We start from the raw sequence: 14,861 nt of genomic DNA on the forward strand, positions 1-14,861 counted from the left end.
AATCCTGTAGCATGGGGTATTTGTAAGGAGGCAGAGTGACAGTTCGATCATGACGAAACTTGAGGCATTAAGATGTAAGTCTTTTTTTGCCTTCTCCTTGAAGCTGCTCCTCACTTCGCCAAACTGAGCAGTCAAAAATTTAGCCTGTCATAGTTCAAACTGCAAAGTAGTCGAGGTCTGAGGCTTTTAACTTTAGTAACATACAACAAATGCCAGCACACCTTTTGGCTGACTGTAAAGCGATCAATGAGTTGAAGCTGGCTTCTTAATGTTGTCTGATATTTTTGCCAATTTCATATCCCACCTTCCCCAATGCCAATCACTTAAACACCTCCAAATCAGTCTGAAATGGATTTGACTTCAGAGAATTGACAATAGCATCTGAATCATCTTCTTGTTTTCAAAATGTAAAGTTTATGACTTAAAAATTGAAGAATGGGTTCAAAATACAACGAACACATCAAAGTAGCAATTAAAACTTAATGAAACCGTTATAAAATTTGCAATTCACTCAGCAAAAATATATAAGTATATATTATCTTTACAACTGTAAGGTAAGGAAATGAAATGATAAGGATGGTTGAAAGTAAGAAGAAATTTCTCACTCTCCAGTGGAACAATCCATTAAATTTGACATCAGTGTGATCCCAACGTTAAAAGCATAGAAAAATCAACACAGCAAATGAAAGTTTTGCATTGGTGGACATTAGAAGAGATTGTCAGGACTTGTAAAATCTTCTCAGATCAAAGAGGAGCTAGACAGGATTCTATTAGGAAGTGAGACTCTGGAAACATATCAGAGTTACAGAAACACTTCCAATATGTGGGGGGAAATGAAGATGCTCTGTAAAGTAGTTACTACAGTATCTTTGTGCTCAAAAGGTCTCAAACTAAATTTCTCTTTTTAACAATAATGATTTACATTTCCAAACCAAAACATTTACATTGTGAATATCCATGTGAAATATTTCTATGAAGTTGGGCCCCAAAGTTCAAATAGACAGTTCCCATCTTTTTGGTGCAACCAGTGCTATGAACTAAGAGTGCTGTAAATTGATGCCTGTGGGATGCACATACACTTCAGAGGTGGTCGACACAGCTTGATGCTTTGGTGGGGATGAGGTTCATGGCCAGGAACATCCAGACAATGGATGCAGAATGGAGAGATTGTAAAGTGTTGCCTTGCTGAAGCTCAGGGCTCCAGTTCACGAAGTCTATTGCTCTCACACAATTGATGCATTGATTGGCAGGAAGACCCCTCAACGATGTTAATAAATAGTCGATCAACCACTTTCAAGTTGGTCGTTGTTGGAATTATACTGATCCTTGCTGAAAACATGAAAGTAAATGGTGAATTCCTGGGTTCTTTAAACACCCTGAAGTCTGCAGAAAGCATTGTGGCATGTGCTGGAGGACTTCATCTTGATTTCAAAGATTCTGCTCTGTAAAAGAACTGATAGCGTTTCAAAATTACTAAGAAAAAAAGTCAAAAGGAGGCAAAAGGGACAAAAGTTGGAGAAAGAAAATATAATAACGACCACTAGAGAAAAAAATGCTAGGTAATCTAATGGGGCTAAAGTCCCCTGGATTTCACGGATGCATCCTCGGATATGAAAGAAAGAACTGCAAGGTTGAGGAGACACAGGCAGTATTTGTCCAGGAATCCACAGATTTTGGAACAATCCCAGAGATTGGCAAAATGCCAATGTAACAGTTTCATTTAAAAAGTAAAGGAGACAGAAAAAAGAGGTGAGTACTGGTTAAATCAAGTGATTGGGAAAATGTTAAGTGTCCATATGAAGAATGTAAAAGCAGAACATTTAGAAATGCATATGTTTAGAACCTGCATGATTTCATGAAGAGAAAATCACACTAGATAAATTTATTAGAATTCTTTGAGGAGACATCAAGAAAATAAAGGGATATCATATATCTGGATTTTCAGAAGGTGTTTGATAAGACTCCACACATTAATCAATTGGACTTAATAAAATAGGAGTTGACGGAATTGGAGGAAGTATATTAATATGGATAGAGCATTTTCTAATTAATAAAATTGAGTTAAGATAAGGGGGGACTTTTCAGAATGGCTAACTTTAATCGGTGGTGTACCATAAAGAAGAGTGCTAGGGCCACAATTATTCACAAAATATATTAATGACTTGGATGAGGCAAGTGAAGATACTGTTACCAAGTTTGCGGAAGACGGGAAACATTTACAAAGGGATCTAAGGGGCAACTTTTTGATTCAGAGGGTGGTGCATGTATGGAAGGAGCTGCCAGAGGAGGTGTTGGAGGATGATGTTTAAAAACGCATTTGTGTGGGTATATGGGTAAGAAGTTTTCAGAGGGATATGGACAATATGCTGCCAAATGGGAACAGGTTAATTTAGGATATCGGGTCGGCATGCATGCGTTGAACCAAAGGGTCTGTTTCCGTGTTTCCACCTCTATAACTGTGTGATTCTATGACACAAAAGTAGCTGGGAAGGCAAGATGTAAGGATAACATAAAGACTCTGCGGAGGGATAAAGACAGTTTAAATGAGTGTGCAAAATCTTGGCAAATGGAATATAATAGGGAAATATGAGGTTATACACTTTTGCAGGAAGAAAAGAATAGTTGACTATTATTTAAACATAGAAAAACTGCAGAAAGCTACAGCACGAGAGCAATTTAGGTACCATTGTGCATGCATCACTAAAAGCAACCATACATGTTCCGGGGGTAATGGGGAGGACAAATAGAATGTAAGCCTTTATTTTAAAGGGAATGGATTATAAAAGCAGATACATTTTGCCAAAATTATGCAAGGCCCTCATCAGACCTCAACTGGAATACTGTGAACAGGTTGGGCCCCTTGTACAGGTATTAGATGCATTCCAGACAAGGGTCATTAGGCTGATTTCTGTCTTATTAGGAGAGGTTGAGTAGTTTGGGCTGTACTCATTGGAATATAGATGAATGAGATACAACCTAAAAGAGACATATTGGATTCTTAGTGGAGTTGACAGAGTAGATGCAAAAAGGTTGTCTTCCTTTATAGGAGGGTCTCAGACCAGAGGGAATAATCTCAGAATAAGGGATGCTACATTTAAAATAGAGATGAGGAAGAATTTCTTCCCTCAGAGGGTAGTGAACCTATGGAATTCTTTACCACAGAGGACTGACAGGCCTGTGTCATTTAATGTATTCAAGGCTGAGAAAGTCATATTTTTAATCAGTAAGAGAATCAAGGATTATGGGGCAAAGGCAAGAAAGTGGAGTTGAAGATTATCAGATCAGCCATGATCTTCTTCAGTGATGGAGCTGACCTGATGATCTGAATAGCCTATTTCTGTTTCTCTGTCATAGAATCATAAGACCATAGATGGATACAGCACGGGAACAGACACTTGCATCCAATTAGTTTACGCCAAACTAAACTAGTTTCACTGACCTGTGTTTGGACCGTGTCCCTCCAAACCTTTCCAATTTGCCTGCTTCCGCGAATGTCTTTTAAGTGTTGCAACCACCACTTCCTCTAAAAGTTCATTCCACACATGAACCATTCTCTGTGTACAAAACCTTCCCTTCATGTCTTTTTTAAAACTTTCTCCTCCCATCTTACAAACATGTCTCCTAGTTTTGGTATAGTGTATATTTGAGGATAGCCAATGTAGGCATGTGGCTTATTCTGTTTGTTCATTTAATGTTTTAATTTTGGTTGTTTATTATGATCACTTGGTGTTTAATGTAGACTGTCTATTGTATAATTGCTAATAAAGTAATGGTGATGGGTAACTGCAACAAATGGTGCAGCAAATGATGTTACTGTCCATGGACAACTAACCAGAATGGCTCCTAGCTCTATGTCCCAAACAGTAGTGAGTATCCATGCTTGGTGATCTAGTCCTTTTAGCCTTCTAGGTGCGACATTTAATCCCAGCATCTGTGATTCACTGATGGAGGTTTCAAAACATCAATGAATGACATAAAAACTCAGACAATACATTCCAAGTGATTTAAAGCAGCGAAATGCCTCATCATTTAATTAGTGACATGCATGACTGGATGAACAAGATTCCCACCATCTCTACATATTATCTAAGTAGTGGGATACTTTCCGCCAGCGTCTGCTTCCTTTTTAATTCAATGCTGCCAACATCTGCAGTGGTGATGTGGAAATGGTAGATTTGCAAGTACCAATGGCATAATGCAAACAGTGTTTGATCAGCATTTGTACCATGAACTCTACATGCATTGCAAATGGGCAAAGGTGTGATTGCAAATGAAATGTAGTTGCAGCTTGCAAATGCATGCTGCATGTCATAACATCCACTTTCATAACATCTCCCACTTTCACCCATCAAACTGATTTTGATTTCACTCATCCTGGGACTCCGCTAGCCATCTATCAATTTCATTTTACATCCAGAGAACAGCAAGTGACGATAGGCAGTACCACTCAAAGTGGGCTCTGCTTGCTCACCAGTTACACCTCCCTCCATCTTCCTCTCCACACCCTTGCCTCCAGCATATCTCCTTTTATCTTGCAAAAACATGTCAGTATACTTCCACCCATTCCTCTCCATGTGGAGTCCCACCACATTGAACTTTGCCTCAAATTGTCCTCCTGAAATTATGCAGATAAGTTGAAGAAATTCAATGAATGCATTGACAATCGGGAGGGCTCTGGGCAAAGTATAAAATGTTCACAGTCATGAAAAGATCAAAAGTGTGAGCAAAAAATGAAATTGGGAAGAAAGGCAAAAATGATATGAGGAAAAGCTTTGCCATGCAGTAAGTGGTTAGCAATTTGGAATGTACTGCCAGAGACTGTATTTGAAGCAGTTTCAGTTGAAGCATTCAAAAGTTAATTCCATTCTCACCTGAAGGGGAAGCAATTGCAGGGTTATAGGAAATGACAGTAAGTGAATTGGCCATTTGGAGCCTCAGTGCAGACACAATGGGTCGTGTCTTTATTCAACAGCACAAATATGCAGTGATTGTGTGATAATTGTATTATGCCTTGCCTCAAGAAAGTGATTAATTTTATTGTGGGTGCAGTCAAAGCCAGAATGTTGTTGCAGGGGGTACAAAAATAAACTTTGGCCTTCTGCTGACATTTTGAATTGATCCGAGATCATCCCCTAACACTGTACATTATCCCTCCACTACCAAACCTAACTCTAGCACCCAACACTATAAAAGCACTCAACAGTTTGTCACTCCTTCCAAACATTTAAGGTCCAAGTCAAATTATTCCCCAGAAATGACTAAATACTGCCTCTGTTTTCAATTAATAGACAGAACAGGCAAGAATGTCTGCAAGGCTTTATCAATCTCCTGCAATAACTTCATACCCTTCTGAAAAAGCAGTAACACGATGTCAAGCATCAGTTTGTTGCAGTCACAGATGTTACAAATATCCTGGGAGAAAGCAATTGTGCACATGTGTGTCCAGGACCACCTGCACACTATGAGATTTTAAATAATAGGATGCGATTCCACTTCATGAGTTTGCAGATGGTCTGGATGCAAGTAACCAATTACTGTTTTAATATAGTTGCCAAGTTCCCAGGTCTTCCCATGACTCATACCTTCCAGCTGGCTTTATATTGATATGATGATTTACAACACATTGGCTTACAGCAAATGATTGTCAAGTAAATCTTAATCTTGGTAGTTTGTGGGTTTGGGCTGGGTACATCCTGCATAATAGCTGCCTAGAAATGTAAAGATGGCTAGCGAGAGTTTCTACAGGTATCCAAAAAGAAGAAGTGTGAATAAAGTCCTGTGGAGAATGAAAATGAAAAGTTAATAGTGGGTAATAAGGAAATGGTGGAAGAAGTGAACAAACGTTTTGTACCTGTCTTCACTGTAGTGGATACAATAATCATTTCATGAGTACCTATAAATCAGAAGATGGAAGGAAGAGAAGAACCTGGGAAAAATACAATCACTAGGGAAATGGTGTTGAGCAAAGTGATGGAGCTGGAAGCTGACAAGTCTTGGGTCCCAAAGGACTTCATCTTGGGAGCTTAAAAGAGGATGGCTAATGAAGCATAGGACACATTGATATTAAGTTTCTAAAACTCACTAGATTCTGGGAAGGTTCCATTAGATTAAAAAGAAAGAAATATAGCTCCTCTATTCAAGAAGTGCAGGAGGCAAAACGCAGAAGACTATGGGTGGAATCTTAAAGAGGAGTAAGTGATTTGGGCTTTGGCAAGAAGTTTGGCAGAATCAAATGAGAATTTCAGAGAGATGTCATTTTTTATACTTTCACAAACAGTGTGGAGTGATTCTTGCTAGGCAGCTACGAGATGCTATTTCAGAATGATTATTGAGTGTTAAACACTTGTTTTGTTGCACCATATTCAAGTTATTCAATACTCCTTATTAATATTCAGTTCCTTACAACATGAACCAAATCACCTAGGCATGAGAAAACCTAACATGAAAACCAGAATAGGTAACTGAAAAATTCAGCTCACTGCTCTGAATGGCCTCCAACTTGCCCAATATCACATTGCAAGCCAGGGTACAATCCATGGGCCACAGCCACATGCACCCCTAATCATGGGTGTTAGCATTCAACATTCACCAACAACTCATGAACATCATGGCACCTCTTGGATAAACCTAGGAAGCAGACACTTACAGTGCATGTTGCATTTGCACCTAGCACTGGAAAACATCCGCAGAAACACTTTGTACTTAGAAACAGAGACCCAGCTCACAGGTGCATTTCAGGCTTGCTTTCTTACTCTCTTAACACCAACCCATTAAGTGCCAATTTGCTTACCCACGCAACCCATGCCTTGCTATGCAAGCTAGTGCAGTCTGACAACCAAGCAGTTGGACTTGCTGCTCAGCAGCCCTCAGACACAACTTGCTGTATGGATGTTTGTCAATCTCACACTTGTTCCTCATGCTAATAGTTTATGGAGCTGCTCATGCAGCAAGCAAACAGCCATGCCTCAACATTCTAAGGAAGCTGTCCTCACTGAAGTCCATGGAAGAGGCACCATCAGTCAGGGGTACTGGCACAGTAAGTCAAAGACAGCGTGTGATACCAGCCAAGGAGATTGGCCACTGTCAGATGTCTGCTCAGAGTGATCTTGCTCAGGGGCTCCAATCTTCATCTGGGCTCATAATGAGTCCTGTGGTTCCATTGCAGCCAGTTCAGGTTTAGAACTAATGCAGTGGAGCAAATGTGCAGCCACCAGTCAGTTGGGAAAGCTGTTTGTAGACAGCCTAGCACAAGGCTTCTATAGAATAAGAGTTGGCCATCAACAAGAAACTGTTGTGTGTAACTGTGGCTAATCGTGGATGCTAGATCATGAGCCTGATGTCAACTCTCAGTTTGGGTCCTGAGTAACTGAACTGTGTGCGTGTGTGTGTGTGTGTGTGTGTGTGTGTGTGTGTGTGTGTGTGTGTGTGTGTGTGTGTGTGTGTGTGTGTGTGTGTGTGTGTGTGTGTGTGTGTGTGTGTGTGTGTACACACACGCGCGTGAGAGAGAGGGAGATCAATACAGTGAGAAGTTTTTCGCTCTGCCATAAAATTACTTGAAGACAATTATTTTCTTCCAACATATTATGTAAGCCATTTTCCTTAATCAATAACTTAGAGACTTTGCAGTTAATTTATCAATCAGCCTATATCTCCGAAGACAAAGTGAATGAATCTGTAGAAAAGAGGCTGAAGCATAAAAAGTCCTGGTAAGCCAAAAGGATCATCTCAGTGAGTTTCCCAGTGCTTTTCCCTTCACCCATAAAACCAATGTGGCGTACCCAAGATGGTGGTGATTAATCCTTATTTTCTGGGCACGGAGCAACTCGATGAATTGTGGCCCACCCCCTGTAATGACTAAACCAGGCAGCTGCAGGTAAGAAGTATCCAGACCCCTGACTGTTTGAGAAATGTATCAGTGGAAACACCACACAGAATGAGTTTAAGTAAGAGATCTGAAGAATGAAGAAAAGAAGGAAATGAAGAAGGGTCCCAACCCAAAACATCAGCTTTCCTGCTCCTCTGACGCTGCCTGGCCTGCTGTGTTCCTCCAGTTCCACACTGTGTTATCTCTGACTCCAGCAACTGCAGTTCTTACTATCTCTGAATAGGTTCGACGGAACCCCGCCCACAGCCGACGACCTCATCGCTCCACCCACAACCTCCACAGCCACCAACCCCAGAGAAGACAGCCACTGTGAGCCCTGCTGCATCTTCACCATCCCCCCAGACCTCCCACTGACTGAGGACAAACGGTCAGTCCTTAGCAAGGGGCTCACCTTTGTCCCCCTACAACCACACATCAACGAATACCAGTCACGGTTGGACATAGAGCAGTTTTTCCGCCGTCTTCGCCTCCATGCCTACTTCTTCAACCGGGAACGTAACCCTCCTTCTACTGACCCCTTCACCCGCTTCCAACACAAGTCCTCCTCCTGGACACCACCCCCAGGCCTCCTACCCTCCATCGACCTCTTCATCTCCAACTGCCATCACGACATTAACCGCCTCAACCTCTCCACCCCTCTCACCCACTCCAACCTCTCCCCCGCAGAACGGGCAGCCCTCCGCTCCCTCCGCTCCAACCCCAACCTCACCATCAAACCTGCAGACAAGGGTGGCGCAGTGGTAGAATGGCGCACTGACCTCTACATCGCCGAGGCTAGACGCCAACTCTCCGACATCACCTCCTACTGCCCTCTCGATCATGACCCCACACCCGAGCACCAAACCATCATCTCCAACACCATTCACGACCTCATCACCTCAGGGGACCTCCCACCCACAGCCTCCAACCTCATTGTTCCCCAACCCCGCACGGCCCGTTTCTATCTCCTTCCCAAAATCCACAAACCTGCCTGCCCTGGTCGACCCATCGTCTCAGCCTGCTCCTGCCCCACCGAACTCATCTCCACCTATCTGGACTCCATTTTCTCCCCTTTGGTCCAGGAACTCCCCACCTACGTCCGTGACACCACCCACACCCTCCACCTCCTCCAGGACTTCCAATTCCCTGGCCCCCAACACTTCATATTCACCATGGACGTCCAGTCCCTGTACACCTGCATTCCGCATGGAGATGGCCTCAAGGCCCTCCGCTTCTTCCTGTCCCGCAGGCCTGACCAGTCCCCCGCCACCGACACTCTCATCCGCCTAGCTGAACTCGTCCTCACACTCAACAACTTCTCTTTTGACTCCTCCCACTTCCTACAGACTAAGGGGGTGGCCATGGGCACCCGCATGGGCCCCAGCTATGCCTGCCTCTTTGTAGGTTACGTGGAACAGTCCCTCTTCCGCACTTACACAGGCCCCAAACCCCACCTCTTCCTCCGGTACATTGATGGCTGTATCGGCGCCACCTCTTGCTCCCCAGAGGAGCTCGAACAGTTCATCCACTTCACCAACACCTTCCACCCCAACCTTCAGTTCACCTGGGCCATCTCCAGCACATCCCTCACCTTCCTGGACCTCTCAGTCTCCATCTCAGGCAACCAGCTTGTAACTGATGTCCATTTCAAGCCCACCGACTCCCACAGCTACCTAGAATACACCTCCTCCCACCCACCCTCCTGCAAAAATTCCATCCCCTATTCCCAATTCCTCCACCTCCGCCGCATCTGCTCCCACGATAAGACATTCCACTCCCGCACATCCCAGATGTCCAAGTTCTTTAAGGACCGCAACTTTCCCCCCACAGTGATCGAGAACGCCCTTGACCGCGTCTCCCGTATTTCCCGCAACACATCCCTCACACCCCGCCCCCGCCACAACCGCCCTAAGAGGATCCCCCTCGTTCTCACACACCACCCTACCAACCTCCGGATACAACGCATCATCCTCCGACACTTCCGCCATTTACAATCCGACCCCACCACCCAAGACATTTTTCCATCCCCACCCCTGTCTGCTTTCCGGAGAGACCACTCTCTCCGTGACTCCCTTGTTCGCTCCACACTGCCCTCCAACCCCACCACACCCGGCACCTTCCCCTGCAACCGCAGGAAATGCTACACTTGCCCCCACACCTCCTCCCTCACCCCTATCCCAGGCCCCAAGATGACATTCCACATTAAGCAGAGGTTCACCTGCACATCTGCCAATGTGGTATACTGCATCCACTGTACCCAGTGCGGCTTCCTCTACATTGGGGAAACCAAGCGGAGGCTTGGAGACCGCTTTGCAGAACACCTCCGCTCAGTTCGCAACAAACAACTGCACCTCCCAGTCGCAAACCATTTCCACTCCCCCTCCCAATCTCTAGATGACATGTCCATCATGGCCCTCCTGCACTGCCACAATGATGCCACCCGAAGGTTGCAGGAACAGCAACTCATATTCCGCCTGGGAACCCTGCAGCCATATGGTATCAATGTGGACTTCACTAGTTTCAAAATCTCCCCTTCCCCTACTGCATCCCTAAACCAGCCCAGTTCGTCCCCTCCCCCCACTGCACCACACAACCAGCCCAGCTCTTCCCCCCCACCCACTGCATCCCAAAACCAGTCCAACCTGTCTCTGCCTCCCTAACCGGTTCTTTCTCTCACCCATCCCTTCCTCCCACCCCAAGCCGCACCCCCATCTACCTACTAACCTCATCCCACCTCCTTGACTTGTCCGTCTTCCCTGGACTGACCTATCCCCTCCCTACCTCCTCACCTATACTCTCTCCACCTATCTTCTTTACTCTCCATCTTCGGTCCGCCTCCCCCTCTCTCCCTATTTATTCCAGTTCCCTCTCCCCATCCCCCTCTCTGATGAAGGGTCTAGGCCCGAATCGTCAGCTTTTGTGCTCCTGAGATGCTGCTTGGCCTGCTGTGTTCATCCAGCCTCACATTTTATTATCTTGGAATTCTCCAGCATCTGCAGTTCCCATTATCTCTGATAGGTTTAAGTAACTTGTTTTTAAAAGTACAGCAAATTCCTTCCACAATCCTTGGTCTCATAACACAATTTTTTTTTTCAATTTTAGTCCACAATCAAAAATGCAAAAGTTAAAAATAATACTGTCTTAACAAATACCAGTGACAGGTGACAGATTTTTCCCATGTGTTGCGGTATTCCATATCAGGATCACATGGGGGATCTGGGCTCACACTTGCCAAAAACAAAACCAGGCTCATGAGCTTCAAAGAAGTGATCCCTTAATGAGACAGGCACTCAGGGCCCAATTCTTCCAATCTAGTCAGAAAACGAACAGATCACCCACCAGTGGGATGCTGAAGCAAGTCAACATAGGGATTCCCTCACTAGGTTGTAGGACATTCATTAAATGACTGGCAATAAATAATTCATGGACTGGATCAGGGATCTGCTCAGGGAGAAACTCCACCATTGGATAGGTCTCATTCATGACTGTGGTCTTTCATTAATGCAGACTCTATTTTGCAAATGGAGCTTCCGAACTGAATAACAGAATCATGGAACGGTCATGGTACAGAAGGAAATTATTCTTACCATTGTGTCTGCACCCTGAGCATTTTAATTTAATGCCAATCGCCTGCCTTTTCTAAATAACCCTGAACATTGTTTCTATTTAATGTCCTCTTAATTGCCTCAATTGACCTGCATTCACTATACTCTCAAGAGGTGCACTCCGAATCCTAATAACTCACTGTGTGAGAAAGATATTGTTCTCATCTCATTTTCTCCTTTTGCAAAACTCCAAACATTTATCCTAGTTCTTGATCCATTTGAGTGGGAACAATTTCTCCCTATCCACTCTGACCATACCTATCATGATTTTGAAACTTCTATCAAATCTCATCTTAGCCTTTGCCTCTTCATGGAAAAGAGCCTGAAATTATCCAATATTTCTTTATAATTTAGGTGTTCCATCCTTGGAACTAATCTTCTAAATTTCTTCTGCACTCTTTCCAATTCTTTCCTATAATGTGACATCCAGAACTTTTTATAATGCTACAGCTGAGATCAGACAAGTGTCTTATAAATTCACCATAATCTTCCAGATTTTGTATTCCCTATACTTATTGATGAAGGTTAGAATACCGAATGTCTGAGTGGTGAAGACAGATGCATGATATTCACTGTACACTTTAACCACATCTTTAGTATCAGAGCATAAGTCCTCTTTCAGTCCACACTTTCTCCTTTTACTATTAATGTGCTTATGGAAGATTTCAGGACTTTATTTCTCATTAGCTACCAGTCTTTTCTCATATTTCCTCTTTGTTTCTCATGTTTGCTTTTCTATCTCCCACCTGGATGCTCTGTATCCAGATTGGTTCTCAACTGTGTTTACAACCAGACAGCTGTTATAAGCAAGCCATTTTGTTTTAACTTAATTTCTATCTTTGATCTGCCTACTCCACATGGTGGGATATGTTTCACCACTGGGTAAATGTCAATGAGGCCATAACATTGAAGGGGGTCTTCAACATTGTCAATTAGCTGACAATTTCCATGGTGCAGGTAGCTAAATACACTTCCTAGGCCTGCCTTAGAAAAGTTCTCAGGGTGAGAGTGTATTGTGGAGCCATCTGTATATCTCCCCCTCAATTTCCTGCTCCCTCTGCCTCAGGACCACATCAAGTAAAGTGGAATGTTCAACTCATACTCTCTAATTCTGTTCATTTAAAAAAAAGTCAAGGCATGCTAGTGAAGCTAAGCTAGCAGAACAGTCCAATAATCCACTTAAAAACCGAAAGTTCTGCAGGTGCTGAAAATCAGGAACAAAAACTGAGGAATGGTCACCAAACCCAAAACATGAACTCTATTTGTTGTTTCACAAATGCTGCCAGACCTGCTGAGCTTTTCCAGCAATTTTGTTTTTATTCCAATAATCCATTTAGATGTTGAGGTGCTTTCTTGTTTTTTGTCTCCTATCTTTTATGTCTCTTCCTGAGTTTTCTAACAAGGAAAAGTATCCATTTTCAAATGCATTTTACATAATTTTCAGTGCCAGCCATGGTTCTTTTGGCAAAACCTCTTGTCTTTGAGTCAGAATGTCCCACTAGAGGACTTTGAGCACAAACTTCAAGACTGATGCTCCGGTGCGATTCTATGGGAGTGCTGCACTGTCTGAGATACCACCTTTTGCATCTGATGTTATAGACAATAGACAATAGGTGCAGGAGTAGGCGATTCAGCCCTTCGAGCCAGCACCACCATTCATTGTGATCATGGCTGATCATCCACAATCAGTATCCTGTTCCTGCCTTATCCCCATAACCCTTGATTCCACTATCTTTAAGAGCTCTATCCATCTCTTTCTTGTAAGTATCCAGAGAGTTGGCCTCCACTGCCTTCTGGGGCAGAACATTCCATATATCCACCATTCTCTGGGTGAAGAAGTTTTTCCTCAACTCTGTTCTAAATGGCCTACCCCTTATTTTTAAACTGTGTCCTCTGGTTCTGGACTCACTCATCAGCGGAAACATGCTTCCTGCCTCCAGACTGTCCAATCTCTTAATAATCTTATACGCCTCAAACAGATCCCCTCTCATCCTTCTAAACTCAAGTGTATACAAGCACAGTCGCTCCAATCTTTCAACTTATGATAGCCTCGCCATTCCGGGAACATCTTAAGTTGAGGTTCCACTTGCCTGTTCAAATGACTATGAAAGCTCCCATGGCATTATTTCAAAGAACTGCAGGAAATGTATTCCAGCTTTCCTAGAAAACATTTGTCCCTCAATCAACATTAAGTAAACAAATTCTGGTTTCAGTCATGTTATCATTTGTGGAAATTTTGATGAGTGCAATTTAGCTGCTGAATTTCCTACTTTAAAATCGTGACTACGTATCATATTAACCATATCATATTAATTAGTTGATTTATTTTAAAATTTAATTAAATTAAATAAATTAATTAATTAAATCTACCTCTTACAGATGTTCAGCATCATAAAGGGTGCAACATAAATGCAAGTTTTGTTTGTTTGAAGCACCCCAGTTTTGATTCTTGAGTACTTGGCTCGGGATTTGCAAAACCAGATTTTATGTGATGGGCTGACATGAACTCAGGAGATTTTGCGACACTTGAATAATCATTTAGCAATTAGATATATGTTCAATATCATAATCAATATATGTTCAAAGTCATAAACTCCAATCACTTTGTATTCTAGCTTTAAGCTCTGCCTACATGAGACACAGACCCTGTTTTTTCTCTAACTCCAGCTATTTAATGATAATACATGAAATCACAGTGCATGAATTAGTAGTTACTGCTGTATTATAACCACGATGTAGTTTAAATGACTTTGTAACATGAATTCTGCTTACTTTCAGACTTTAAGTAAAATTAAAATTGACTTTGTACACCATAAGCTACCTTGGTACACCTCAAAACTTTGCTTTTGTTGCTAAGTCAAAACCAACATACGTAATTTTCATAAGCATATTTTGCAGATGCATTGGATCAAACTGCAGATGATTTGTCTCACATTTTGGAAATTTACATTGGAACCAAAATTTATTTCCATCTCACTTCGCTTATGCCAAAACAAAAAAACAAAATTTAAAAAATCTACTCCACAAAGGCAGTTACAAATATCTAATTAGTTTATCAACTCAACAATCCAAATTGAAAATTAACATGTCTCATTAATTCTTGTGATACAAAGTTCCGATACCAACCTTCTGCAAGAATGTTCTTAGTAACCACAATTCACAGAAAATGGTTGGTACAGTAGCCAAATTATAATACTTCAGAATGTTGGCACAGAGAAGTGAAAAACAGTCTTACGATGGAAAAAAAGAAATATACTGCTCCAAGTGGCATGGGGTCTTATACTTGGCAACTATGGTATCCTTCATTTTATTAACTGTCTATATGATCTGAATTATGATCACAATTATCTTTACAAATTCTATTGTTATTCAAACTCTTGCATCAGAAAAAA

The sequence above is a fragment of the Stegostoma tigrinum genome, chromosome 3 (assembly GCF_030684315.1).
Source record: "Stegostoma tigrinum isolate sSteTig4 chromosome 3, sSteTig4.hap1, whole genome shotgun sequence".
Lineage (NCBI taxonomy): Eukaryota > Metazoa > Chordata > Chondrichthyes > Orectolobiformes > Stegostomatidae > Stegostoma > Stegostoma tigrinum.